This window comes from Sinohyriopsis cumingii, chromosome 1 (assembly GCF_028554795.1).
Source record: "Sinohyriopsis cumingii isolate HCF-2022 chromosome 1, ASM2855479v2, whole genome shotgun sequence".
Lineage (NCBI taxonomy): Eukaryota > Metazoa > Mollusca > Bivalvia > Unionida > Unionidae > Sinohyriopsis > Sinohyriopsis cumingii.
Genome location: NC_142961.1, coordinates 58,664,030 through 58,691,578, shown reverse-complemented (window position 1 = coordinate 58,691,578; position 27,549 = coordinate 58,664,030). Strand labels below are relative to the sequence as shown.

The 27,549-nt window shown below is 37.5% G+C and overlaps 1 long non-coding RNA gene across 1 annotated transcript; it reads left to right on the top strand.

Moving 5' to 3' along the window:
- Positions 1–339: 339 nt before the first annotated feature.
- Positions 340–22,028, top strand: LOC149806934 (uncharacterized). Its single transcript, XR_016413851.1, has 4 exons — positions 340–1,089; positions 1,596–1,717; positions 12,441–12,555; positions 21,932–22,028. It is a non-coding gene; the product is annotated as an uncharacterized LOC149806934 (long non-coding RNA).
- Positions 22,029–27,549: the final 5,521 nt, after the last annotated feature.

The window sequence follows — 27,549 nt, the reverse complement described above, 5'->3', positions numbered from 1 at the left end:
TACAAAATACATGATTGTGGGCAGGAATATACAAAATTTGGTCGATATACATGATCGTTGGTATCTATTCAAACAAGGGCCATGAAATACATTAGCAAATTCCTACAGTATTTTAAGGCAGGCGATTACGAATTATTTAAACCACGTTTTTCATCTGTCACAGATTTTATAATCATTTTGAAGTGGCTGCTTTATCTCGAGGAAAACGAGCGGTAAGTGTTATACAAAACAAAATCTTAATAGCAATTTGATCACTTTTGCGTCATTTGACAGTAAGAATAGTAATAAATAGAGGATAATTTCTTTTCCTACGTTAGGCCTAATACCTAGTATGTTTTTTAGTGTGGTACACACACAAAAAACAACCCCAAAACAACACTAACAACATTTTAAAAAACCCACAAAAACGAGTGCCGTGCCGAAGCCACGGGCTAAAATGCTTTATTATCATTTTTTTTTTATTTATAGCATCAATCACAAATTGAAATATATACAGTATTAGCGTTGGAAAAGAAAGTTTTCTTTTTGTTATATTTTTTTTTCTCACCCTAGCGAAACACTTTCTGCAAATGACCTTAATAAAGAAAAATAATAAATTAACCTAAACCACTTTGAATGTCGACCGTATCTTTTATTTACACGGCATCATGCGCGGAAGAAAATACCAACTGAACCGGGATTTCAGACAGCAGATGAATTGAAGTTGATTCATTGAACATCATTAGCAATTGTACAATCAAACAGATGCAACAATGAAAAGTGGAACTATGAAAAATCGAGAATGTTAGATTTGCGAAGGATTTATTCCGAATCATTGTCTGCTAATAGAGAATTCATGTCAGTTGCTGTGTCGGCGATGCCCACACAGCGCGCCGTCCAAATGTGAAGTTGCGTTTTGCTGACAGACATAACACTGTGCCATAATTTATCTGATGGCATGTAAAGAAGCTGCTTAAATTATAGTATTTAAAAGTTTCTTCATTTTGTAAGAGCTCAAGAAATTAATTCTGGTTTGAAAGACAAGATGACGGTAAAACTCAGAAGACGTAGCTGTACAGTACCGTTGGTGTTGGAGACGTCATAATAAAGGTAACTGCGTTAACTTCGCTTTTTGTTTGGTAATTTGTTGGATATTATCTTTTGCTGATCTTCTTTGAGCTTGGAGTAAATTTTACATTCTGAACATTTTTATTTGCACTTATCTGCTTAATATGTATTGCTGGGATATCATATAGAATATGAAGTCAGTATAATGGTACTATATTACATATTTGAATGATAAAGACTGGTAAATGATATAATGATAAACTACAAAATAAATAATTTGCCCAATATCCCAAATATGTTAATTAAAACAAACATTGAATGTAAATTCAGATATAATGAGCAGTTGTAAGAAGTAAGAAATAACATTTTATCCATTGAACCTGTTATGTGTTATCATCATCAGTTTTAAAATAAACACATGGAGACAAGTTTGCTTAAATTCTAAAATTAACACACACACACACACACACACACACATATGGTATTTTAATCTAATACAGAAATGGTGACATTGATATATGCAGACCAATAGTTTTTTTCTTCTACAGATATAAATTAAAAAGCCTAATTCTGAGAGTTTCACCTACAACATTCATGATGGGAAAGGGCCACTAATTAAGAGCTGACATATGTGGAAGAAAAATACCATCCATGTTGAAAAGGGCTAGAGGTAATGTGAGAAAACATAATTTATCAATCTTATTTAACATTATTGTTGATATTTTATCTCAACTGGTCAAAAGGCTAAGTGGGTTTATGTAATGGTCCAGAGTGTGTTATTTATTTCACATCCCCTTCTGTCTTTCAACAGTAAGAAATTAGCTACTTTGGAGTCCATAGTTCTGATCAATTTGTTTATATAAAACTTGGTTTTGGGCTTAAATCAGCATCTTGGATAAATCTAATAATGAGCAAAATCCAAGTATATACATGTGATCATGTATAAGATTAGTTGAGTTTTTTAACCAGCCTAAAAGCCATACTTCCACAATATAGGCTAAAATCATTAAGTTGTCCTTGAAGTTTGATGAGTGTTAACCATTAATAATAATAAGGTGATCTTTCATCTGAGTATGTTACCACCGCATGCAATATTTATACATGTAGTGCAGATTTTACTAAACGTAGAATACATGCTTATATAAATGAGATCTAGATTGAAGAAGTGAAGATGCATACAAATACATGAGGTTATAACCACTACTGCTGATTCAAGTTTGATCATGCTTGGCCATTGGGCTTATAGAGTCAAGTTTCACAATGATGCTTATTATGAGTGTGATAAAGGTATGGTAGTGAAGTGACCTTGCACCTGATTGGCAGAGTTTCTTATGATTTGCACAACAGTGTTTATGATCCAATTTAGATCTGACTTGTTTAATTATTTGCTTGTATGTCTGAGGCTATAAGCAAAATCTATGCATATAATGTGGTGGTTCTACATCTCACTAGCCATTCTTGCTACTGCTCTTAAAACTATTTCTCATTAATTTCATCAGACTTGGTGAATAGATTTATCTCATCAAGATATAGCAAAAGAGCAATTTTGTAAAAAAAATATTCATTCATATTAAACTCAGATTCTGCATCTGATTGGTTGACCTTGCAAATACTATAAGGGCTCTATTTCTGACAAAAAGATTATTTTGATCTAATGTAGCAGAAATGCTTATATGATCAAAACATTGAACATATTTGATGACAAATAAGAAATAGTTTTTCATGCAAATTTGATAAACATTGATAAATCGGTTCATATCATTAAAAGCTTGGAAGAGTTTGATTACATGTGAGACCATCACATATTAATCATTCTTTATTTAGAGAATTATTTTTGTCAGGATTTAGTAAAATATGTAAAATCAGTATGGACTGGTTTTGTTATGTACAGCAACACTAGTTGTTTACTGAGTACTGAGGGAATTGGAGTAAGGCAAGGGTACATTGCAGTAGGTAACCTGGTTGACTTGATAACAGGATTTTAACACAAACATTTTTATCAGGAGTCTAGCATACTAACCATTGATTCACTGCAGATCCTGCCCCCATTAGTTACCTTTTAATACATAAAGCATTTGGGTTTTTTATGTCACAAATCCCATAGGGATTAAAATTAACATCATAGGTCTCACTGGATAGTTTCGTATTTTGACATCCCTCTAATTTTTAAGGTAGAAGGCATGAACCTAATTATCACAAGCCTAGCATTTATAAATTTACACATAAGCTAAATCTATAATGTGGTTCAGATTTACTTTGAGTTAGGCATGGAAATAGGTTGGCTTGTTGGTGACTGCCTGTCACAGTTAGATGAGCATTGGAGATCATATGCGTAACTTAGTCTGCAAATGAGCTGCCGACTTTTATTTGTGTCTGCTACAGAGGTAAATATAAAAAAATCTTGATGGTAGAGGGGTGATGAAAAGTATGCTAATTTGTTATAGTACTAGTGAACTTTATTCATGCATAAGGCACATACTGATTCTTTTAGTTGCCTTGTCACAGAAAAATATTGAAAATAGCTATTTCTAGTAAAAAATGAATGTAAAATGTACCTGCATCCTTTGACCCTACCAGAACCAAACTAAAAGCTCAAATTTGTGCAGCTGCTTTTGCTCATCACAAACATAATTGGGAGTATAACTGCTAACCCTACCCTCTAGCACACATTTCATTCATTCATTGGATTAAAGTCACGTGCACCTTTCGGTATGTGCGACTGTTTAGTTTGTACACGTTTGTGTACTTTTTGAATTTAGCGATTAACTTATACAATGCCCCCAAGCAAGCAAGCCGAAGCCCAGGTGCCCCAAAAGGTCCCGCCCAGGCTCTCATCGCTGCAACCTTCTCCATCGTTGTACTCCGTTGGTGGTCTGTTTCTGCATCCTGCATCTCCTTCCTCTCTCATTTCAGGCAGTAACCGAAGCACACCAGCAGCAGTATTATGAAATTTTCGTTGCAATCAATGCCCAGTTCCCTATATTTATTGGGCTATTCCTGTACTATCTTGCCAAACATGTGATTGTCACATACGCTTCAGATATTCCTGAGTTGTGAATTTTCCTATCTTTTGTAAGGTCTATTAAATTTTGTGTACTTTGCGTACTTGAATTTTCCGAAAATTTTTTCACATCTAGTAGGCTTTTAGTAGCCCTTTATTTTGTTTTGGAGATCTCAATTTGGTTAAGTATTTCGTACGTGTGGCTTTAAACCAATCAGTGTGTTTCAGGGCCAGTAAGTTGTTGGTCAAAAGAGGGCTTTCGTGGGTCAGAATGAAAGCCCTATGTGGTAAAATTTGTTTGTAAAAAAGAAAAAAAAAAAGAAAAGAAAAGAAAAAAAAGGTGGGTAGGGAGTGTGTATGCTATATTTGTGTGATGGCTATAGACATTTTTGTTCGTTTTTCTGCTTTTCCCACATATCCCGACAACACACATTCACGCTCACTTTCTCATTCACACTTATAAGTAGATGTGGGGGGGGGGTGGCCTTATTTCTTTTGTTTGATTTCGGGAAGGCAATTCTTTTCATACTGGGGGGTGGGGGTGGTTTGATTATTTGAGGCATACTCTTTTCATTGTTTCTGCCTTCATTCCCCAAGGTCTGCAAGTGTCCTGTTCTTTCTTCTTTTACTGCCTTAGGACGTTTAACTTCATCCTGTGCCTTTTCCTGCTCTTCTTTATTTCAGCTCTTTCTGCCTTATCCCGTGTCCGTTTCTATTTTGGTCTTCTCGTCCTTTTGATACTGCCATGTTCGCCGTGAGATGTTTTCTTCGAGGGAGGTGGTTTGATTGCCTTTGTTTCCCTTCGCTTTGACCACTTGGCTATTTACCTGTTATTTTTGTTTAGCTTAGCTATTTGTGATTTATTTTAATGTATATTTTTTTTATTTTTATTTTTTTATATTTTTTTTATTTTTTTTTGATCCTGCGGGACCTAGCATGCCGTTATAATTCCGAAACAGTGATTTTGTAATATTTTGTCCTTATCTGGTTTTTATTGTTCGGGTTATGATCGGCTGTGCCAGTCTGTGAACCCACGATACCGAGCCGGCCGTCACAATTCCCAAACAGTGATTTGTAATATTTTGACTGGTCTTTGATTTACTTTTTAATATTTTTTTTTTTGTTTTTTGTTTTTTGGTTTTTTTTTCCTTTTTTTCTTTTTTCTTTTTTTTTTTGAACCTACGGGGCCTAGCATGCCATTATAATTCCAAAACAGTGATTTTGTAATATTCGTCCTTATCTGGTTTTTATTGTTCGGATTATGAGCGGCGGTGTCAGTCTGTGAACCCACTAGCCCGAGCCGGTCGTCACAATTCCCAAACAGTGATTTGTAATATTTTGATTGGTTTTTTTCTTTTTTGGTTCGATCTTTTAGGTTTATTGGTTTTAATTTCTTTACATGGTCTCTCTTTATACCCAACCCTTCATTCGGTTTAGATTTGTCCCCTTTTGCCTATTTTGTTAATGAATGTCATGATGTTATTATAGGTCATTCCTATGTTATTGTTTTTTGCCACAAGTAACTCCGGGTATGTCCACCGTTCTCCTATTTGTTCCTGTTGAGATTTTAGTTCGGCCCTTTCCTGGTTGTATTTGGGGCATATATTTATTAAGTGTGCGATTGTTTCTGGAGTTGGGCAGTAGGGGCAGTTTTCGGTTGGTCCCCTTTTTATGTGTTTCCCTGCGCATCCTGCCAATAGTGTTTTACCTGTTCTTATTCTATTTATTATTGTTATATCGTGTGGATTTTTGAAGGTCGGACTTTCGACTTTTCTACTTACTTTTTTCATCATCGTGTGTATTAGACTGTTTGCATCCGATTTTTCCCATAGCTCTTGCCACATGTCATTGATCTTGTCCCATGTTATTGATTTCAGTGACGCTGTATGCTATATTTTGGGCTTTTGGTTCGTTTGTGGCGTTTTTTGCTTCTGCATCTGCTTTGTCATTGCCTGGGATTATGGATGTGAGAGGGTATCCATACGAATTCAACGTGTTTGTTGTTTTTTTCAATCTCTTTAAGTAGCGATCTTGCATGATTAATCATATTAGGTCTGCTCTTGGATTGGTCTGTTGCTAACGATTGTAGTACACTGTAAGAGTCGCTTAGAATGACTGCCTTAGTTGTGGGGTATGTTTTGACGTATGTTAATGCCATTAGTATTGCCATGAATTCTACCGTGTATATAGCGCATTGGTCTGGGAGTCTTTTTCCAACGGCGACATCTAATTTTGGGATCACTATCCCTGCTGCAGTTTTATTTGGATTTTTGGTTTTTGATCCATCTGCGAAGATTTGTGTGTATGTCTCGTATTTGTTGTCAATGTACGTTAGTATTGATGCTCTTAGTCCTATCGGGTCATTTTGTTTTTGTCCTAGTTTACGTAAGCTAAGATCTATTTGTGGTGTGGGACAGGTCCACGGGGGGTCTGGGTAGTACCTTTTTTTTTCTGGGTTGATATTTGCGATTTGAAATTTCCTTTTTAATTCTATAATTATTTTCCCACTAGGTATTTTTTTATTTTTTCCTTTTGTATCGAATGGTTTGTCGCATGCTAAGAGGGCTTGTAGCGTGAGGTGGTTGGGTTGGTGTATTGATATTCGAGTCGAGTATCGCAGCATCAATTCCTTCCGCCTTAGGTCTAGCGGGGGTTCTCCTACTATTATTAAGATATCTTGTGTGGGGGTACCATTTAGGACGCCGGTGCATACCCTTAGCGCATTTGATTGGACTGTGTCTAGTTTCTTTAGTAACGTGGCGTTCGCCGCTCCATATACCTGGCAACCGTAGTCCAATTTTGCTCTTATAAGTGCTCTATATAGGGTAACGAGTGTTTTTTGATCAACCCCCCAATTCACCCCTCTGAGGTTTCTGTGGAGGTTGATGTCTCGTTTGCACTTCGTTACGAGTTCTTGGATATGAGCTGCCCACGTGAGTTCGTGGTCGAATACCATACCTAGGAGTGTCGCTTGTTTTTCGAATTTGATGGGTACCCCCTTTAGGGTTAAGTTTGGAGTGGGTGGGGGGTGGCCACCTCCCGGATTGAAAACTATGCCTACTGTTTTTAGAGGTGACAATTTAAATCCCCATTTATCTGTCCAATTTCCTATATCGTTTAGTCCTTTTTGTAAGTGCTTGGTCGTTTCTCTGCTGGCTGGGTTGCCAGTTTTCCATACGGCGCTGTCATCGGCGAATTGGGATAAGTCAAGGTGGTTGGGTTTTACCGCTGTTTCCAGGTCGTTTATCATTATATTAAATAAAGTTGGGCTGATTACGCTTCATTGTGGCGTGCCATTTTCCAGTTTGTATCGTTCGGAGTAGTCTTGTCCTAGTCTGACTTGTATCTTTCTATCGGTTAGGAAGTTAGCAATAAATTTGTATATATTGCCAGTTATTCCGTATGGTTTAAGTTTACTTATCAGTCCCTTAGTCCACATTAGATCATATGCTTTTTCCATGTCTAAGAAGATGGCTGTAACATATCTGGATTTTTAAAATTTTTCTCTAGATGCTAATTTGACAGCGGTTTCTAGTCTCATGAGTTGGTCTATTGTGCTTCGGTAGTTGCGAAACCCGCTCTGTGTATTAGCTAGTAGTCCTTTGCTTTCTAAATGGTATTTCAGCCTGTTGTTTACCATAGTTTCCATTATTTTACATATATTGTCTGTTAGTGATATGGGCCTGTATGATTTTATATCGCTTGAGGGTTTTCCAGGCTTAAGAATCGGGACCACTACTGCCTTTTTCCATCTTATAGGTATGGTACCGGTTTCCCATATTTTATTAATGAGGTTAAGTGCAATTGTGACAAGTTTTTTGGGTAGGTTCTTGTACATTTCATACCCCAAAGTATCCTCCCCGGGGGATGTGGTCTTTTTGCCGGCGAGGGCCTTTCTCCATTCGGCTTCTGTAAACGGAAGGTTTAGTGGGCCGTCATTATTTCCTGCTTCCTTTATGTTGTCAGAGTTGCTTTCCTCAAATTGCCTTTTATGATTTTTAAACTTATCCTCTAAGTTGGTATTGCTACACATGTTGGCGAAATAGTTTGCGAATAATTCTGCCTTATGTTTGTTGTTTTGTCCAGGTATGTTGGGGGTTATTGATTTAGTTTTGCCTCATTTTTTTAATTCTTTGCCACACCTCCTTCGATTTTGTGTTAATATCTAGTTTTGAGCAGAATTCTCTCCATGAGTTTTGTTTAGCTATCATAATAGTTTGTTTGGCAGTTTTTTCCTTTTCCTTGTAGTAGTTAAAGTCCCTATTATTTTTAGTTCTTTTGAATTTGTTTAGAGCTCTTTTTTTCTCTTTAATTGCTATTTTACATTCATTATTCCACCAGGGCACCGTGGGTTTGGGTGCTACTCCTTTAGTTTTAGGAATTGTTTCTTGGGCCATTGTGTTAATGGTTTCTATTAATTTGTCATTAAAGGTGTCAATGTCCCGGTGATATATGGTTTCTGGGTCGATTGAGTCACCTATCTGTTTGAACCTAATCCAGTTGGCCTGTTCGTATTTCCATCTTGGTGTGAAGGACGCTTTATTTTGAGGTATTCTAATTTGTATTTCTATATTTATAAGGTAATGGTCACTTCCCATAGGGTCGCTTTCATCAACTTGCCAATCAGAAATGCCTGTTAATCTTGGTGTGCATAGAGATAGGTCTATTGCTGATGTGTGGCCTGTTCTGTCATCTATCCGGGTGTGCATTCCGTTGTTTAGAAAAACTAAGTTGCATTTTTGTGCCCATTTTTCTACAATTTTTCCTTTAATGTCCGTCTTTTGACTCCCCCATAGTTCATTGTGCGCATTGAAGTCCCCGCATATTACCACCCATTCTCCACAGTCTTTAATCATTTTGATTGTTTCGTCTGCACTTAAATTGCGCTGCTCATTTGTTTCATAGAGGTTAACGATTAGTACCTGCTTAGTTTGAGCGGTTATTTTGACTATCTGTATTTCGAAGTCATTGGGCGGTCTACTATCTGTTAATTTATGCATTTCTGATGTAATTCCATCTCTAACAAAGGTTGCTAACCCCCCTCCTCTTGCTGTGGGGGATCGATGCTTTAGGTATTTGGTGTTGTAGCCTATGATGTTTGGGATACGTGAGGTATCATTTAGGTGGGTTTCCTGTATGCATATAACATCTGGTTTTCTTTCCTGTTCAAGTATTTTGTTATTTAGTTGGTCAGCGTGGGCCCTAAGGCCACGTGCATTCCATTGCCATATTTTGATTTCTGCTCTGGAATCCATCTCTAGTGCAAAAAGTCTTAATAGTTTGTTTAATTTACTGTTGTTTTCGTTTTATGCGTGTTTCCTACCAGTGAGGGTGCTACCTATTTATTTTGTTTTTGGTATCCTGATTTTTGTTTTGGCCTGCTTATAGTTTACCCCATGGGAGATCATATATTCGACTATTAGGGCTTCTCTAAGAGCCCTGGGGCATTCTGCGTGGTTTGGTTTGTGGTTACCACTACAGTTAGCGCAGTGCTGATTGGTGGCGCTACATGTTTTCCGGTCTGGGTGGTGAAGACCACATTGATTGCACCGGAATAGGTTTCCGCAACTCTTAGAGTAATGCCCCCAATTTTTGCAGTTGCCACAGAACCGTGGTTTGTTTTTGAAAGCAAAAATTTTTTTAGCCTCGAGTTTTTCGGCTATTTTGATAGTTTCTGGGGTGGCGCCCTTAAAAAAGAGTACCACTGCAGTGCTATCCTTTCCCCTTCTTGTTTTTAGGCGGATTGCTTTCTCTACTTCCTGTCCTTTACTCCTTATGTAGTCTACTATTTCATTGGTTTTATTTTGAGTTGATACGTATATGACTCCTTTGTTGTGTGTTTTTGGGGGGTTTGGGTCTATGTGTTGTTTTGTTCTGTTGTGTCTAGTGACCTGAACATTTATTTGGTCTATTCTTTCAATTTCCATATATTTGGCAATCTGTTGTTCAGTGGTGCATTTGATTATCAGCAAGTCGTCTCTAGTGCTTTTAAGCGTGAATTCTCCTTGGTGATGTTTGTTCAATTGCCATGCTATGGTTTTAAAGGCTAACTTCGTTATTTTGGAATTTACTCCCTTGACGAAGAGAGTCAGTTCAGCGGGGTGTTTCTTGTTTTGGATATTTTGCAGACTGGTCTTTTTTCCCCTGGTGTTTGTCTCTTTAGCTGACTTTGTTTCGTTGTCCATAACCGGCTTGCTGGGTCTTGTATTCTGACAGTTAGTGTGTTCCTTATTCTTTCTAACTGGTATTTGGGATTTGGTTTTCCTATTATTCTTACCTTTTGTTGAGTCGTGTGTGACTGCTTTATTTGTGGTAGGGTGAGGGCGTTCTGTTTCATCTAGTAGGTTCTCAGTTTGAGTCCCCTGGCTGCTAGTGTTTTTAACCAGCGTGGTCTGGGTTGTTTTTGTGCTTGTTGAGTATTGTTCCTCAGTTTGGGTACTCATGTCGGATGTAGTTTTGCGGTTACTCGGTAGATTGTCCACATTCTCGTTTACGCTTGGTGACAGGTAGAGTCTACTCATCGAGTCAGTTGGGGTCGAGTTGAAAATTGGCGTTAAGAACTGTATCTGTCGTTTTTCTCTTAGGGGGGATGAGACTGCTTCGGAGTAAGTTTGCCTTAGTTTATCTGCCTTTAGGTTGACCAGGCAGCTGAGATAACTATTTGATGATGTGACATTAATTTTGTTGTTATCCATCTTGAGTTTCTTTATTTGATGTAAGGTATATATGACGGGATATTTCTTTAGTTTTAATCCTGGGTTTGTTTTGATTTCTTGCAATTTATTTGAGTTTAATTCTAGCTTAAAGCTATCTGTCTTAACTATACTTTATTCTACTTAGTACTATGAAAAAGCAACAGCTGTAAGGGGATATGCAAATAGCTTTTATTCTGATTTGTGTAATTAATTATTATATTACTATTATCCAATTTAAACTTATTGAAAATTATTTTCTAGCCAAATGGTCAAAGTAAAAGGTTTTACTTACCCCGATCCAATTTTCTTTTTAAGATCTTTAGAGTTTTTAAATACAGCCTTCTAATTATACAAGTTTCATTACATTGGTCAATAATTAGTCACATGTGATGACACTTGTAACTAATCAAACCACAGCAACTGAGAGCAGACTAAGCACTGATATTTATATGGTACAGTGGCAATATACAGTCTGTCTGCCGCAACACATGAAACAAACTGGACAAATCTGAAAGCCTTGAATTTGACTTTATTTATCTGTATGGTAGAACAGAACCTGAGTTGAAAAGCTTTTAAAGAAAGACCTTGATATCAAACCTAATAATAACTGCAGGAGTTATATTATGGATAATTAACCATTCTCTCAGTTTCAAACTGGGCATTCCATCCCATGGGGTTCTAAATGTAAACTAAGTGTAACTGATATCCTAATGAACTGTAAAGACCATAGCAGCACAACAGCAGGGGACCAGGTATGTCCAGATCCAGAAATCACAGACCAGTTTCAAACTGATGATGAACCACATAAAAATTACACATCTGCTAGAACTTATGTTATGAAGATAACTTAAATTGCATTATTATTAATCCTCCTCCTCACATTCATCATAATTGAGATGCATCATATATGTTTTATTGTAAAATAGTTTATGCAACATAATTCAGTGAAGACCTTTGCTGCCAATTTACCAGTGAACCATTTGTTTCAATGAACATATTTTATGTTGTAACAAGGAGCATCATTTAAACAGTATGATACACTTATCATACCTGTATATGAAATCTTAATACTAACACTTATACTTGCAATACTACTACTAATAAAAACACCTGCATTGATAATTTGATTATGTTCAGTTGGACTTGTATCTAAATGATCACCAGCTGTATGAAAAGACATATTTTAATATATAGATATTGGATGGAATACTAGTTACCACAATTGAATAGTCATATGATAAATGATATATTATTTTAAACAATTTATATTTGCAGTGAAACATACTTTTACATTATTTTCACTTAAATTTCATTTATAGAGCAGTATACTCTGCATTCATTAAATTACTGAAATGGTTATAATACAACAACAAATACTGCAACTTCCAGAATCACAAAAATCAAAAGATATAAACAAAAACTTCCCTACATGTATCAACAGTTGTCACTTAATAGACAGAACTCTGAAGATTTAGAATAGGATGTTAACAAATTAGGTATTCAAGTTAAAAAGAAAAAAATACCAAGTAAGCTTACTACCAAAAAATCAAACAATAACAGTGAATTTTAGTACATTCCCAGGAAACAGAATATATGATTTTTCTTAACTTGATCTGATACATCTTAAATCTATAGAAAATGATTCATATTGTATGACTAAAATATTATGTAAACAAAAATTCCATCACTTTTTTCAGATGCAACATGCATACCCCAACCCATCCTTCTTGATCATAAAGTATACCAGCATTCCACTATAAGATGGGGAGCTGTAGTGGCTCAGTGGTTAGCTTTCTGGACCTGTGAAATAAGGTAGGTTCAAATTCTACCATCAGACCAACCTGGGTTAGCTACCATGGTGTGTCCTTGGGCAAGGCACTATACTTAAAGTGCCTTGGCACTAAATAACTTACTTGTGTTGGTTTACCATAAAAGGCCAAACCAAACACAAAAAAACAACAACTTTAAAATATGAGTTTTGTCAATACTAAGTAATTGAAAATCATACTGAAGAAATGTTTTTGTTAATACAGATTAATGGATCTAAAAAATCTCTTTCTTCTGCAGGAGTTTAAAATGTTAAATTAAAAAGGTCATGGTACACATAGCTTTGTTCGTACACATCAGGCTCCGTAACCCATATCCAACTAAAAATTTTAGTAGAGTCTGAATAAAACATATTTTAATCTGGATGATAATATTCTTTCTCCATTCATATATTACACCACCAAGATTGATCCAAATAAGATTACATTTTACTATAACACTGAGGATGAGTATGCCTCTTAACAACTTACAAATGTGGAGAGAATGGAGTTAAACTGAACTTTGATTTCTTTTCAACCATAGCACAAGATGATCATTTATTATGAAAAAACCTGAATAAAGTTGGAGTTCATAACCATGACAGTCTTGATACAATATAAATTCAATATATTATTGTTGTCTTGAGGTATAGTTCTGTATATTACAATCTCACACAAGATCAGGGTATATTTTAGTACCATACAGTTAATTCGGGATTGTATTAATACCTATTCTGGTGAATGAACATTAAATAAGATTTACTATTTTGGAACCAGTTGCAATAAAGTTTACTAAACAAGAGAAAATATGACTTTACTATAATATCTAAAATGTAAAATCTGCAAACAGAATACTTGCTTGACTTTACACTTCAACTATATCATAATATTTATTTGAAATGAATTTATACAAATGGCATTAAATTTGGTTTCAGGCTGGTAATGACAATGGTAGTAGTGAATAGGGACGGTCTAGGGACTAGGGAACTTCCATGTTAAAAAGGGTATATCCACTCTGGGGACTATGTAATTTAACATGGGAGAAAAAAAAAAAATATCCATTCTAGGGACAAGGGGAATTTAACATGGGAGAAAGAAAAAAAACTATTCACTCTAGGGACAAGGGAAATTGAACATGGGGAATAAATCGTGGGACTGTCTTGGGACTAGGGGAAATGGAACAGGGTCGGGACCCTATTTTAATAAGGTCCCGACCTGATGGGTCTATGAAAATGGAACAGGCGAAAATTGAAACAGGGAGGGGTCTCTATTTTTTTATTATTTTTTTAAACAAAAAAATAAAAAAAGGGGTAGGCAATTGAAAGTCAAGATCTTTTCGAGAGATAGGAATGGCCCTGAAAAGGGCCTTTGGTTTTATGTTAATATACCCTTAACATAAAGGGCATCTGTGACATCTTCTTCTTGACCTTAGGCTGTGCCTGACTGCAGGACCATAGATTAAGACTCTTTTGAGGCATCCTTGATGCTCCACATAAGATTCTTCGCATCCACAGGCTGGTGTCTGTCCTGTGGATAACTGTCCAGTTGGATCGGACATACATTGATATGTCCGTCTGGAACATCATCGAAGACACAAGCGTTGAAGATTGTACATCGGTCCACATGTTGGGGTGCTGAGTAACAGGTGAAGGAATGCAGTGAACTGTACTTATTTATAGGGGGAGGAAGGATTGAAACGGATTGAGTTTGTTGACCAATCCAAACACGCGTTACAAAATTCAGTCAGCCCACGTCCAATCCGAAGAGAGCAGTCTGTGACGTCACATAGTCTATATAGATTCGCTAGCGCCTGTGCGTAGTCAATCTAAGCGACAGTTTTTCAACATGACGGAAACTCAGAAAACGATCAGTTTAGGTGCACTGATGGTGGAGACTACCCAAGGGAACCCAGACTTACTTTCAGAAGAGGTGAATTGGGATTTTGTGGATTTTTTTACCTTGCAAGAATTTGTTCCTGAACTTTCGTCACCTTCTCCTTCATTACTGCACATGGAAAATTTTAGACAGAGACAGAAAGAAGAATTGGAGAAATTTATACAACAGCAAAAGGAAGCGGAACAAGCTTTTCTCCTACAGCAACAGCAGCAAGAAGAAGAGGTAAGAAAAAAACAAGAAGAAGAAGACGCAGCAGCAAAGAAACAAGGGTGTCAAAATCAAACGGTCACGGTACTGTTAGACATTTTAGTTAAGAAGTCTGAAACAGATGTATCAGACTTCTTTATTACGGCCGAAGAGAATACGACCTTCCCAAGCTAAACACTCCAACCCTGTGACTACGCCTACTGCACCATCCTTAGTGATTTCAATGAAATCATCATCAACAGTACGCAGTCCAGAAGTAGGCCTTGGCCATGGCAAAGGCTTAAGACAGTTAAAGTTGATTGTTTAAACTCACCCCTTACACCAAAAAAGGCCCTTTTCAGGGCCATCCATGTCTCTCGAAAAGAGATAGGCTTTCAATTGCCAATAACTAAAAAAAAACATTTTACCCAATAGTACCTGTCTGTGTATGAGTGTGCGTGAGTGTAGGTTCTTATTTTAAAATCAAAACCCAAAGACACTTACCTTTTATAATTAATTTATTCTTTTATAAATATTTACAATTCACAATTCACAACAGAGCACTTTAAAAAGTTCATAGACTTATTCTGTCTCATTGTTCACTCTCTGTTTTTTTAATTTCTTCACCGTCATAGTCTTTTCCTCCTCTTCCTCCTCACTTTCTTCCCTTCTTTTCTTCTCCTGTTTCTTTTTCTTCACCTGTCTGTTTTCTTCCTCTTCTTCTTCCTCTTCCTCTGAAGAATCCCTCTCTTCTTCTGACTCCTCTTGTTTCTTTTTTGGGCAGTCTGGTGACCAATGTCCTTTTTCTTGACAATAATAACAGGTATCTTGACTTTTGTCTCTTCTAACCCCTTTTTTTTCTTTTTTGACGGTCTGGACACTCTGAAGACCAATGCCCTTTCTTCTGACAGATATAGCAAGTATCTTGACTTTTATCTTGAAAGGAAGGAGAGTAGTCCCTCGGCTGGTCTGAAGAGAATTTTCTAATGACCCCTCGCAAAGCTCTGATGAAACGTTCAATCTTGGTAGTCTCTTCCATTGTTGTGCTCAGTTTGAGAGTGAAATGAATAGTGAAAGGACAAGACACATACCCTTTATATACGCTGGTCTGCTATGACTATAAATTAATCCATGGTGTTTAAACTTTAGTCATTTGACTTTTTGCTATCGAGATGAAATGATCCAATTCATTTGAGAAGAAAGAAGAAGAAAGTAAGAGGCAGAAACGTGATCTATCGCCTCGTACTAGGGCTGAAGTCTTGGCACAAATTCATGCCAGTGATTTTGAAGAGGACATGAGTGAACCAGAATCCAAACCCTCTAAACAAAGTTTACCACCCTTAGTCAACCCTGAAAAGTACTATGACATTCGAGAGACGGAAAAGCGTCCCTCTAGAAAATTTAGAACTACGGCTTACAAATACACAGTGAAGTTTAAAGATTTCAAGTCTGAAGTACTGTTAGAGAAAGCAAAAGGGTTCATCACCGACATGTGGGATTCTTTGCTCACCACACTCAAGCGACAATGTCAACCCAAAGAAGATGATCGCTTGAGACTTTCCATACAACATGACGGCTTGAAATCCCCTGTTTGGATCGAGTTTAGCAGCCCTGCAGAATTGACCACTTCCAAAGTCATGGACAAGATTCAACACGTGCAACAATCTAATGACCAGTTTGACATCACCGATGGAAAAGCCACACTGGACATGACCCACGTCTCTCCTCCTCAAGGGACCGGACAATGCAGAAAGACCTTATTGGTCAACAACCTTCGCATTACCAAAACAAGTCTTGTCCAAATTAACAATTTTCAAGACCACATGTGTTTAGCCCGAGCCATCGTGGTGGGATGAACCTATGCCGACAAGAACGACACGGTAGAATGAAAAAGAGCCTGGGAGAACATTCGAAAATCGAACCGAGCCAAACAACGAAATGAAGCAGAACTTCTGTTACAACAAGCATGCCTGTCCAAAGACACATCCTGTGGCATTCCTGAGATGCAAAAATTGCAAGATGCCCTAGCTCCACGATACACCTTGAAAGTGCACCCTCAAGAAGTGCGCGGGTCTCTGTTGTTTCGAGGGAAAGACTTTAAGGATGGAAAATACATTCACCTCTATCATCACGATGACCATTTCGATACCATTACCACTATCACTGGATTCCTGGGATACAAATATTACTGTGAGAAATGTGACTTATGATGGTTATAATAATCGAGAGCAACACAAACATTGTGGATCGAAATGCTCAGGATGTTTGGCCTCTCAACCCTGTCTGAGCGAAGGGCAAGAACCAGTGCATTGTCCTGCTTGTCTGCGCACATTTGTCAGCCCTGCCTGTTACCAACAACATCTGAAGATGCAAGGTTCACAGAAGAAATGTGCTTGTCAACTCCTGAGATTGTGCCCAATGTGTGGACAAGGTCTATGTATCAACAGTACCAAGGCACACGTATGTTCAGGAAAGAAAAAATGTCACATTTGTCACTGCATTGTGGACTTGGAACACCAATGCTACATACAAAAATACCAATCCCAACCAGAGAAAGAGGATGGTCACAAGAAGAAGAAAAGCAATTTCATCTTTTTCGATTTCGAATGCATGCAAGAGATCAGTATTCACATTCCTAATTTCTGCGTGGCTCATCGAGCGTGCGAGAAGTGATTCAAGAACCTATCTTGAGTTATTGCCCTCACTGCAGTAAGATTCCTGGAGGGCGTGAAAAAATCTTTCAAGGACCGAACACACTAGCCGATTTCACACAATGGGTCTTAGACCCCATCGACAAGACGTGGAGCCAAGAGGACATCGAACATTATTATGGAGATTGTCATTGTCATGCCACGGTGATGGCTCACAATTTCACCGGATATGATGGACAGTTTCTTTTGAGATGTTATACGGAACGTGGCATCGAGCGTCCTAAAATCACTTTGAACGGAGCCAAAATCATTTTCATGCAAGTGGGACAAGTGCAGTTTAAAGATTCGATGAGCTACTTAGCCATGCCTTTGAGTCGAATGCCTAAAATGTTTGGAATGACAGAAATGGCTAAAGGGTACTTTCCACACTTTTTCAATACAGAAGCCAATCAACACGCCTTTCTACCCCATTTGCCTCAGGCTCACTATTACGACCCTGACAACATGCGTACCGAACGAGAAACTTTCTACGCTTGGTACCAGGCTCACGCCTCCGACCCTTTCGACTTTCAGGAAGAAATGCTAAAGTATCGTCGTTCCGACATGGACATTTTACGGCGATGCTGTGGAAAATTTCGAGAACTGTTCATGGAACACGGAGGGGTTGATCATTTAAAAGAGGCTTGCACCATTGCCAAAGCGTGTTCCTTAGTCTACCGACAACGATTCATGCTTGAAAACACTGTGGCTGTCATCAGTCCTCAAACGACCAACTATGTCAAACGTCAATACTCGGTCAAAGCCCCATGCTGGTTGCATTACTTGTGCGACAAGGAAGACAAATGGATTCAGCATGCCCGCAACGGACAGGGCGAAAGATCATCGGAATGCATTCGGTCAATGGCTGGGACTTAGAAAACCCCAAGATCATGTACGAGTTTAACGGTTGCTTATTTCACGGATGTCCCGTCTGTTACCCTGATCGCGGCACTAAAAATCAGTTCTTACAACGAACCATGGAAGACTTGTACCAGGCCATTTGTCAGCCACGCCTAAAGTTAGAACAGGAAGGATACCAAGTGGTGGAAATGTGGGAACACAAATACAATCACCGTTTGAACACCGATCCCGAGTTTAAACGCCTCATGGAAAGTTACCAGTTCATGGACCCCCTGAACCCAAGTAATAGTTTGTACGGAGGAAGGACCAATGCCACCTGTTTGCTGTACCAAGCTGACGAAGAGAAAGGAGAAGAAATCATATACTTGGACGTGTGTTCACTGTATCCCTACGTGTGCAAATATTGTTGCTTTCCTGCAGGGCACCCACAATTGTTCACCGAACACATCGACCTAAAAAACATTCGACAATACGAAGGCTTGATCAAGTGCAAAGTTTTGCCTCCCATGAACCTATACCATCCCGTCTTACCTCGCCATTGCCAAAGCAAACTTATGTTTCCTTTGTGCCGTACTTGTGCTGAAACGTGCAACCAAGATCAACCTTGTCATCACACCCAGGAAGAACGGGCCTTGACTGGGACATGGGTCAGCGTAGAATTGTTCAAAGCTCTGAACATGGGATACCAACTGTTAGAAGTGTACGAAATTTGCCACTTTCCCAAGACACAATAATTCCACAAGGGTGACCCCACGCAGAAAGGCATTTTCGCAGACTACGTGGATGCCTTTTTGAAACTGAGCAAGAAGGCAGTGGCTATCTGTCCTGGTGTCACACTCCCGAAGACCAAAAGACATTCAGAGAGAAATTCTGGGCACAAGAAGGCATTACTTCAGATCACATTGAGAAAAACGAAGGCAGGCGATCGTTTGCCAAAGTGATGTTAAATTGCTTGTGGGGTAAAATGGCACAATGACCGTGTTTACCCAAGACGGAGTATTTGACCGAACCTTCCCGCTACTTTCAGATGATTCACGACAAAGCCAAATTCATGAAACACGTGGACGTCGTTCGTGAGGATTTGATCTTGGTGAATTACGAAGAAGATCTGAACTTTGTAGAAGATGACCCCTTTGGAAATGTCATCATTGCAGCTTACATGACAGCTCATGCTCGCTTAAAATTGTACGAAGCTTTAGAACTGTTAGGGGAACGTGTCTTGTACTTTGACATGGACAGTTGCATTTATATCGATCACCCGAGTCAACAGCACCCTGACATCGAAGGAGACCGTTTAGGAGCCTGGACAGACAAGCACCCCGATGACAAGATTCTAAGTTTCGTTAGTGGTGGTCCCAAAAATTACGGCTACGAATACTGGGCCAAACAAGGAGAAGTGCACACGAAGTGTAAAGTGAAAGGACTTACTCTGAATTATCGTACCAGTCGAGTGGTCAACTTTGGCATATTGAAAGAAGCCTTGCAGTCTAGAGATAGTGACCACCTATCAACCCAACAAGATTGTACGTTTACCCACACACCACATCGTCAGTCGACCCTTGGAAAAAGTCTATCAAATCGTGTAGCAGAAGCGAGTGCGGCTTCCCACCCACTTTACTTTGCCGTATGGACATGTCGGTATAAAACATTGGTTGTAAGAGGATAGCCACCCAACAGAAGGATGACTTCGCCGCAGCAAGAATCGAGTGAGAAATCCAGTGAGAACTCCAAGTTCAAAACCTACCATTTTCCAGTCTTCTTACCTGACTATTGTGATTGTGCCCGTCGATTGGACATGTTTCAAAAATAGCCTACGGATAGGGAAGGATTACCTTCTTCGTATGTTTTAGCTAGAACAGGATTTGTCTACTTCGGACCCGAGTCAGGATTGGGATACGAAGTACAGTGTTTCGCTTGCGGACTGAAGTTACGAATGGATCTACGTATCTACAAAGATTCAGCTATTCTGGAACATACTCGATGGTCTCCGCACTGCCCTTACCTTTCAATGGCCTTTCCACCCATTAAACTACGGTACAATTATGACGGTACCTTAGAGACGGTACCTTCCAAAACTAGACGTAAACACATTGCATCCTATTTCATTGTTGTTTCTTTTCCACATAATAGCTTATTTTTTATAAAATGTTAAACTTTACTAATCTTTTTTCAAGATCACTTTAGTTTGCAAAAATACATCTTGTCATTTATTGGCATTCTACATTGAATTTTGTAAACTAGCTATAAACCTGACCTAATTACTCAACTTAACTGCTGACAGAAACAGTCTACAGTAAATGTATTTCATTTCTATAGCTCGATGGATAAACATTACATCTTTTAAAGCTGTGCACAGAATAGGCCGACATATCACGAGTCAGGAAAACATGGGGGTGGTATCCCCTGTGTCCAAAATTAATATCATTTTGAATAGAATATTCTAGTGACAATTGCCTCTTTTCAAATGGTAAGCATTGCTTTTTTTTATTTTCATCAATCTGTCAAATTCGGTATGCATTTTGCTTTAATATTTGAGATGGAAACCTTAGGTGCATAGAAATGTCAGACAGCATTGTACATCATGGATGGTGTCCAACATACTTTTATGATCATAAAACAAAATCCCATTTTTTAGTTATGGCCACTGATTTAAAAAATATTCATCCAAGCTAAATATAATAATAATAATAATGAGGACTTTGTATAGCGCCTAATCTTTAGAAGCTCTAAGCGCTTTGCAACATTAGACAACATAAAAACATACACAATGATATGATTACAAAAACAAACACCATGAAATTAGAAAACATAAAAAACATGCTGAGAATATTTAAGGTAGTTAACATTATTAAGTCATTAAGTTTGTTTTTGTAGTCAGAATAAGTAGTTTTGAGAGCACTCTTGAATGGGATCACTGCGTCTTTGTGTCTAAGTTCAGTGGGCAATTCATTCCATGTTGCTGGGCCCTGGTATGCAAAAGAATGCTGTCCATGTGACTTTGTTTTCATGGTGAGAATAATGAGTATATGATTGTCGGAAGAGGAGTGTAAGTATCTTGCTTGTGTGTACACATAGGTGAGGTCGGATAGGTATGTTGGACTAGAGTCTGTCAGTGAAACGTAGCACAGAGAACTAATGTTGTGTTTGATTCTGGATCGAATGGATAGCCAGTGTTGGGTACAGAGCAGCGGGGAGGTGTGCTCTGATTGTGGTACTCTAAGTATGATCCAAGCAGCTATGTTTTGAACTTTTTGAAGTCTCTGCAGTAGATATTAAGATGAACCAGACAGAATTGAGTTACCATAGTCCAGTCTTGAAAGCAGTAATGAACACACAAGTGTTTTAGTGGCATCAACTGAAAGATATCTGAGAATGGAGCTGATGCGTCTCAGCTCAAGATACGCAGCCTTGCATATGTTCATGACATGTTGGTGCAATGTGAGAGTACTGTCCAGAGTAACACCTAGGTTTTGTACTGATTGTGTGAATTTAATGTTGGTGTTGCTGATATTTATTGTGTGAGGTAAAGGATGTGAATGAGAAAGTCTTTGATAAGTAAGTATGGCTTGATTTAAATTGTGTTTTTCATGTGACTTGCCAGAGATTTTTAAATGAATTGATAAAGTAACTTGAGACACATTTCAAAGTACATGTTTTAAAAATATTCCATTGATTATTGCTGGCATTTAGAAAAATGCAATGCATCCTTTGTTGTGAAACTTATTTTAAAACATTGTATTACTCATGCAGAAGCCTGCTTGAAAACTAATGGCAAAGCAAAGGCAAATGGAATGGAAGAGACCATATCAGAGACCCTCAAATATGCACCCAACCAACGCAGAATGATAAAAAACAAGGTAATCCAAATGACTCTTATTTCATCAATATTGGATTCAGTTTCGTCTTTTAAAGCATAGTATTTGCAAAGCGGATGCATTTCTAAACTGATAACAAAATCAGCTTATCCTATTGCCCAGGACTATCAGAGCTAGAGTCCAGCTAACTACAATATGCATATATCTTGTCTGATCGGACAAGTGCCTCCATTTGGAATTTTTATTCACATGAAATATTTGGATGAAATAAATTCATCTTTGTGCAAATTGATTGCACCATCCACTTGCCAGAAATGACAAGTAAGTGCAAAGTTATCTTGTATCATGGCTTAACGATAGTAAGGGAAGCACAAGTGCAGTGAAGAAAATTTCATACATTTTTATAATGCTGATTAACATGACTTCTGCATATGTAACTAGTGCTGAGATGATATGACTTTGTTTAAGCATTACAATTTTGTTTTAATTTGCAGGTGCCTGAGCAGAAGAAGTAATAGATAAACTTTACAGTGGAGTTGGAGACTGATTCTGATTCATAATCTTAATTAAATCTAGAAAATAAACATTAAAGTCATATTAAAATATCTGTTGTATTGTTTCCTTCTTTCATTTTTCTCTTAAAAACAAATGTCTGAACCTTTAGTCTGTAAATTCAGTGGATTCCTTATCAGCCCATCTACTTTTACTTTACACCATGCTACTTTAAAAAAAAAATGAATTATCCCCATTGGGGTAGGTCCCCCCAACCCCCCACCCTACTTTGTCAACTTACCTGCCACATTTAAATCTAATGGAAGGCCCTGCTGTAAAGCCTGTTAGTAAAACTACCCAACAAGAGGATTTCATACATTTGCAACTCCTAGATGGATGGTAATGTTTTCATTTTTGTAATGTAGATTTGGACATTCTTGCCACCAGTATGGAATATGTGTTTCAGAAACACAAGCAGCTTTCATCAGATTTGCATATAGGTTTTATATGTTGTGAGTATGTTGTAGGAAGTTTTTTTAAATAACATCATATGAGATGATGCCAGTGGAAATGGCAGAAAAGTGTCTGTATTGTTCACCAACTACACCTTGTTCTTACAAAATGTGGCTGTTACACATTCCCATGATGATGTCACTGACAGCCATCAGTGAGGAATGCCCCAACAAGCATAATACAAATTGCTTCCATTGTAATTGTTACAATTCCATTCTGACCACTCCGGTGTCCTAGTGGTTAGAGCGTCCGCCTCAGAAGCGGGAGGTCATGGGTTCAAACCCCAGCCAAGTCATACCAAAGACTTACAAAAATGGTATTAACAGCTACCTCGCTAGACGCTCAGCATTAAGAGGTTAGTGTTAGGACTGATCGGCCTGGTGTCAGGATAATGTGACTGGGTGCAACATCATACTACATGTTTGCAGCATGATGCCCCAGTGCTATACATCACTATAAACTGCCACACTGCAGACATCGTAGCAATATGACTGAAAAATTATTCAAGCTACGTTAAAAATCCAATCACACACACACAATTCCATTCTACGATCCAGAACCAACACTAATTCCGTACTACAGTTCTTGCATTTCAATCCAATTTTGCTTTTGAAATGTAGTGCCACTCAATTCATAATGAACCCATTCATTTCAAACACTCGCAAATACTTATTATTCCTGTCTACAACTGAAAAATATCTATATAAAAAAACGTGTAACTGTGTTTTATGCAAGGGCATGGAGATGCACAAAAACTTGCACCTGAAGCTTGAATAAAACCCCAACTGTGGATAAGACTTTACCCATCGATTACCCCAGCTTGGGGATAAATTCCGACCGTGGCGATTTATTATATATCCTATGACTGCTCCAGCTTGAGGGCAAAATCCAAGCACATCCCTAAAAAGATAACAAGTATAGCGGCTCTTTACCTTCTGTAAATGCCACTTGAGCTTCCTGATGCTGTTGTATCTGCCATTTGACAGAATCACGAATGTGGATATATTTCTTAATTGCCTCTAGTTGTTGAGCTAGTTTAGCTGTATGAAATTCCTTTGTGCAGACTCACTCATTATTAATATTACAACAGTGATTTAATTACACATCACCTGTCAGCACACCGATGATAAGTCAGTTATTTTATAACACACCAACAAGCTTGCCCCTTGCACCCCCCCCCTTTTTTTTTTATTTGGGCACCTGTGGACATGAATCTGCAAGGCTCAAATTGTCATTTTTAATATAAGATCTCAACATTTTTAAGGCCTTAATTTTAAAGACATCCTTAAAACCCCCAAAAGGTTATCAACTGGATCACCAGCCTTCGTTTAGAGTAACAGCAAGTATATATATATATTTAGGTCTAAGGAAACACAATAAAAATGTTTGATTTAACAATGACATATTTGCCTCAGGTCTGTGATCCTGAAGTGAATATTAACTGTCCATTTATTTTCTTGGCTTTTCTTTACTAGGAAATTGATTATAGAGATTTCTGCAATGGTGAAGGCAATGTAAAAATTGGTTACTATAACATACTTTTTACGCCATTATTGAAAAAATAAATCCAATGGAAAGGTTATAGTCTGAAAATCTTCATTAAATTAAGTTAATATAGGGGAAAAAACTTTAAGAGTTCATAAATATTTTTCAGTGCTGAATAAAGATATAACATAACACTTTCTGCTGTGATTTTAATAGTTTCTGAGAGCATGAAAAATTTCTAGAACTATAATGTATAAATGTTTTCAAAAGATTATATTAATATGAGGGAAAAATCTGTTATGAAATAAACTGACAAGATCTTGTATGAATTCATGTTATCTTTAAATATGATATTTGTGTGAAAATATCTGGAAGAAAAAACAAGATGGTGCCACTCACACATACAATGTGGTTGTCACAGTAGCCATATTAAGAAACTTTTTATCGCTACTTCTGAATGGATAATTGTGTCAGCGTGTCAACATGTGTACAAAATACTTATGTTGATGTCTAGCAGGTCCTGAATGAGAATTATGGTGCTGTACAGACATCCTATAAGGCCACCAATGTGGCCATCCTGAAAATCTTGGTATAACTACTTCTCCTGAATGAATCGTCATATCAGTGAAAGACTTCTTATATCTAGTTGGACGTAAATGAAAATAGTGCCAATCTAACCTCCAATATGGCTGTTTTAATGGGCATCTGGAAAACCCCTTCCTTGCTACTTCTCTTAGATGGCTGGTCATTTTGACATTGTGCTTTCACTAGATGACCTATTTGATGTCTGGTTGGCCGTAAATGGAACTATGCATATGGTTTTGATGTCTAGTTGGTCCTAAATGTGGTTTTTGCTGCTCATAAACTTCTAATGGTATTATAGTTGGTTCCTTAATGAAACTGCTGTACAAAATTAAAAGGTCTTCTCACTTTCTGTCAAGTTGGATACAATTATCTTTACCAGCTAGGATTTCTTGATCCTCTTTTTTATACATCAACCCTTCGCATATGTAGTTAGCTAAAACAGTATTTTGAACAATTAATTGCCCTCTTGCAAATACAATCCCAATTGCATGCTTTTACCAGTGTGAGAGCTCCTTATATAAGTAGCTAAGTATTCAGTAACTGAATTTCCACATCCACATGCATCAACTCAGAATTAAAAGTTGCAAAACATATACAAATTTGAAAATCTTGAGACATGTGTCACTTTGCATGGTGGGTGTTATGATTTAAATGCAACAAGGAAATTGAATTAGGGTTAATTTCTTTAAGCTGTATTCAATCATGGGGCCCTGGATTATAGAATGGTCTAGGCATACACATCACTAATCAACTCTCTCTAGTCCAACCAATGTGTGTATATGAGAAAGCTTGCCAGTAGCGTTATGTGTGTTGATTTCTTCCAATAAATATGTTGGCTGCCATGTAAAGTCTATGATGTCCTGAAAAATGGTGTTAAGCTCCATACAAGCAAGCTAAACAATCAATGATATAATGGAACAGTAGACACCATTTTAGCTAAATATGCCAAGAATTGATTTAGAGACTTGGTTAGTGATGATGACTTAAAATTGGCAAGGGATTAAAAAGATAAAAGAAATGACCTTTCATGGCACTGTAATATAACAAATGAGGTAAAACAAAAGTTTATTGCATTTGAACCTTTTGTTTTTTCACAGTTTCAATTTAAGTCATAAGGCCCCTTATTTTGCCTTACCAAACATATAGCAAGTTATTACCTCAAGCCCTAGCACTAATAATGCCTCACAAGTAAGCAGTCTTTTATGAAGTCTCAGGTCTGAGTATATGTCTAGCAATACTTATGTCCAGTTTGTTTATAAAATTCTTTCTCACATGGTACAGTTTTCAGAGAGACACGATAAATTCAACAAGTGTGGTAATGAAGGGACAGGCATTCTTTATTTATGCACACATCCCAAAGGGACATTGCTATGTTTGAATCAACACTGAACTGAAGAATGGAGCATCAGCTGCATCAATTAAAATATTGTGGCCCACACAAAATACTGCAAGGACTATAATCAATTTATGAGTGCAGTGGGCATGAATTACTGTAGCAGACTGGAGGAAGTAATCCGAATTTATTAATATCTTGAAGCTAAATATAGTAAAGTTTTCATCTATAATCTGTGGAATCATTTTTGCACACAGTTTGCAGGATTTGTCTTTGGGTCATCGTTTTTCTTTTTCTTCATCTTTCTAGCTTATGGTATCTTGATAAGTCTTATGGTGCCGTGCAACTGCACTTGATGATTACCACAGCCAGTGACATTGTATAAAATCTTCTGGGATCAGATGATTCAATGCAAATTCCACATAACCTATCACCATCCTCATGTTTGCCATCTGACTTACTAAGTTATTTTGCCTAAATAATAATAAAAACAATCTGGTCTGATGTATTGATAGCGTTCTGAATGACCATAATATATTCTCTGTATCTATCCTAGAAAATCCTGAGTGGATTGCTGTTTGGTTTTAATAAACCAAAGTAATCCAATGAAAGGCATTTTACAGACACAAGTGTCTGTTTCCTGTATGCAGTGATTAAATGATAGTATTATGTCTTTATTTTTTTAAAACTGATGATACATATGATCACCTTCAGTGTGCAATATTAGTTATGTTAATTAACGAGTGGGCAATATTTGAATTTCAAAGATAAAAGTGTATGCCATGATCACTTTAGTAGGATGATTTGTCAAGTGAGGTTATCTTTTCTGTTTGAATAAATATTGTTAACTAAACTATTTTCGCAAGTTATGACATAAGAATGATTCAAAGAAAGAAAATTCATTAAATTGAACATATAAAATGTAATACTGCAACAGAGTCTAGATGAACTATTTCTTCAGAGACACAATCCAGACTCTGTGGCAGCAAAATTATCAAATAGGACACAACTAAGAGACAATCACATTTTCAGTCACAATGGTTTGACAATTATCAATGGCTTGAATTCATTGACTGTGAAGGCAAAGTGATTTGCAGTTACTGCAAAAAAAGTTCCCAAACTGTCACAGATTTTAAATTCTACCA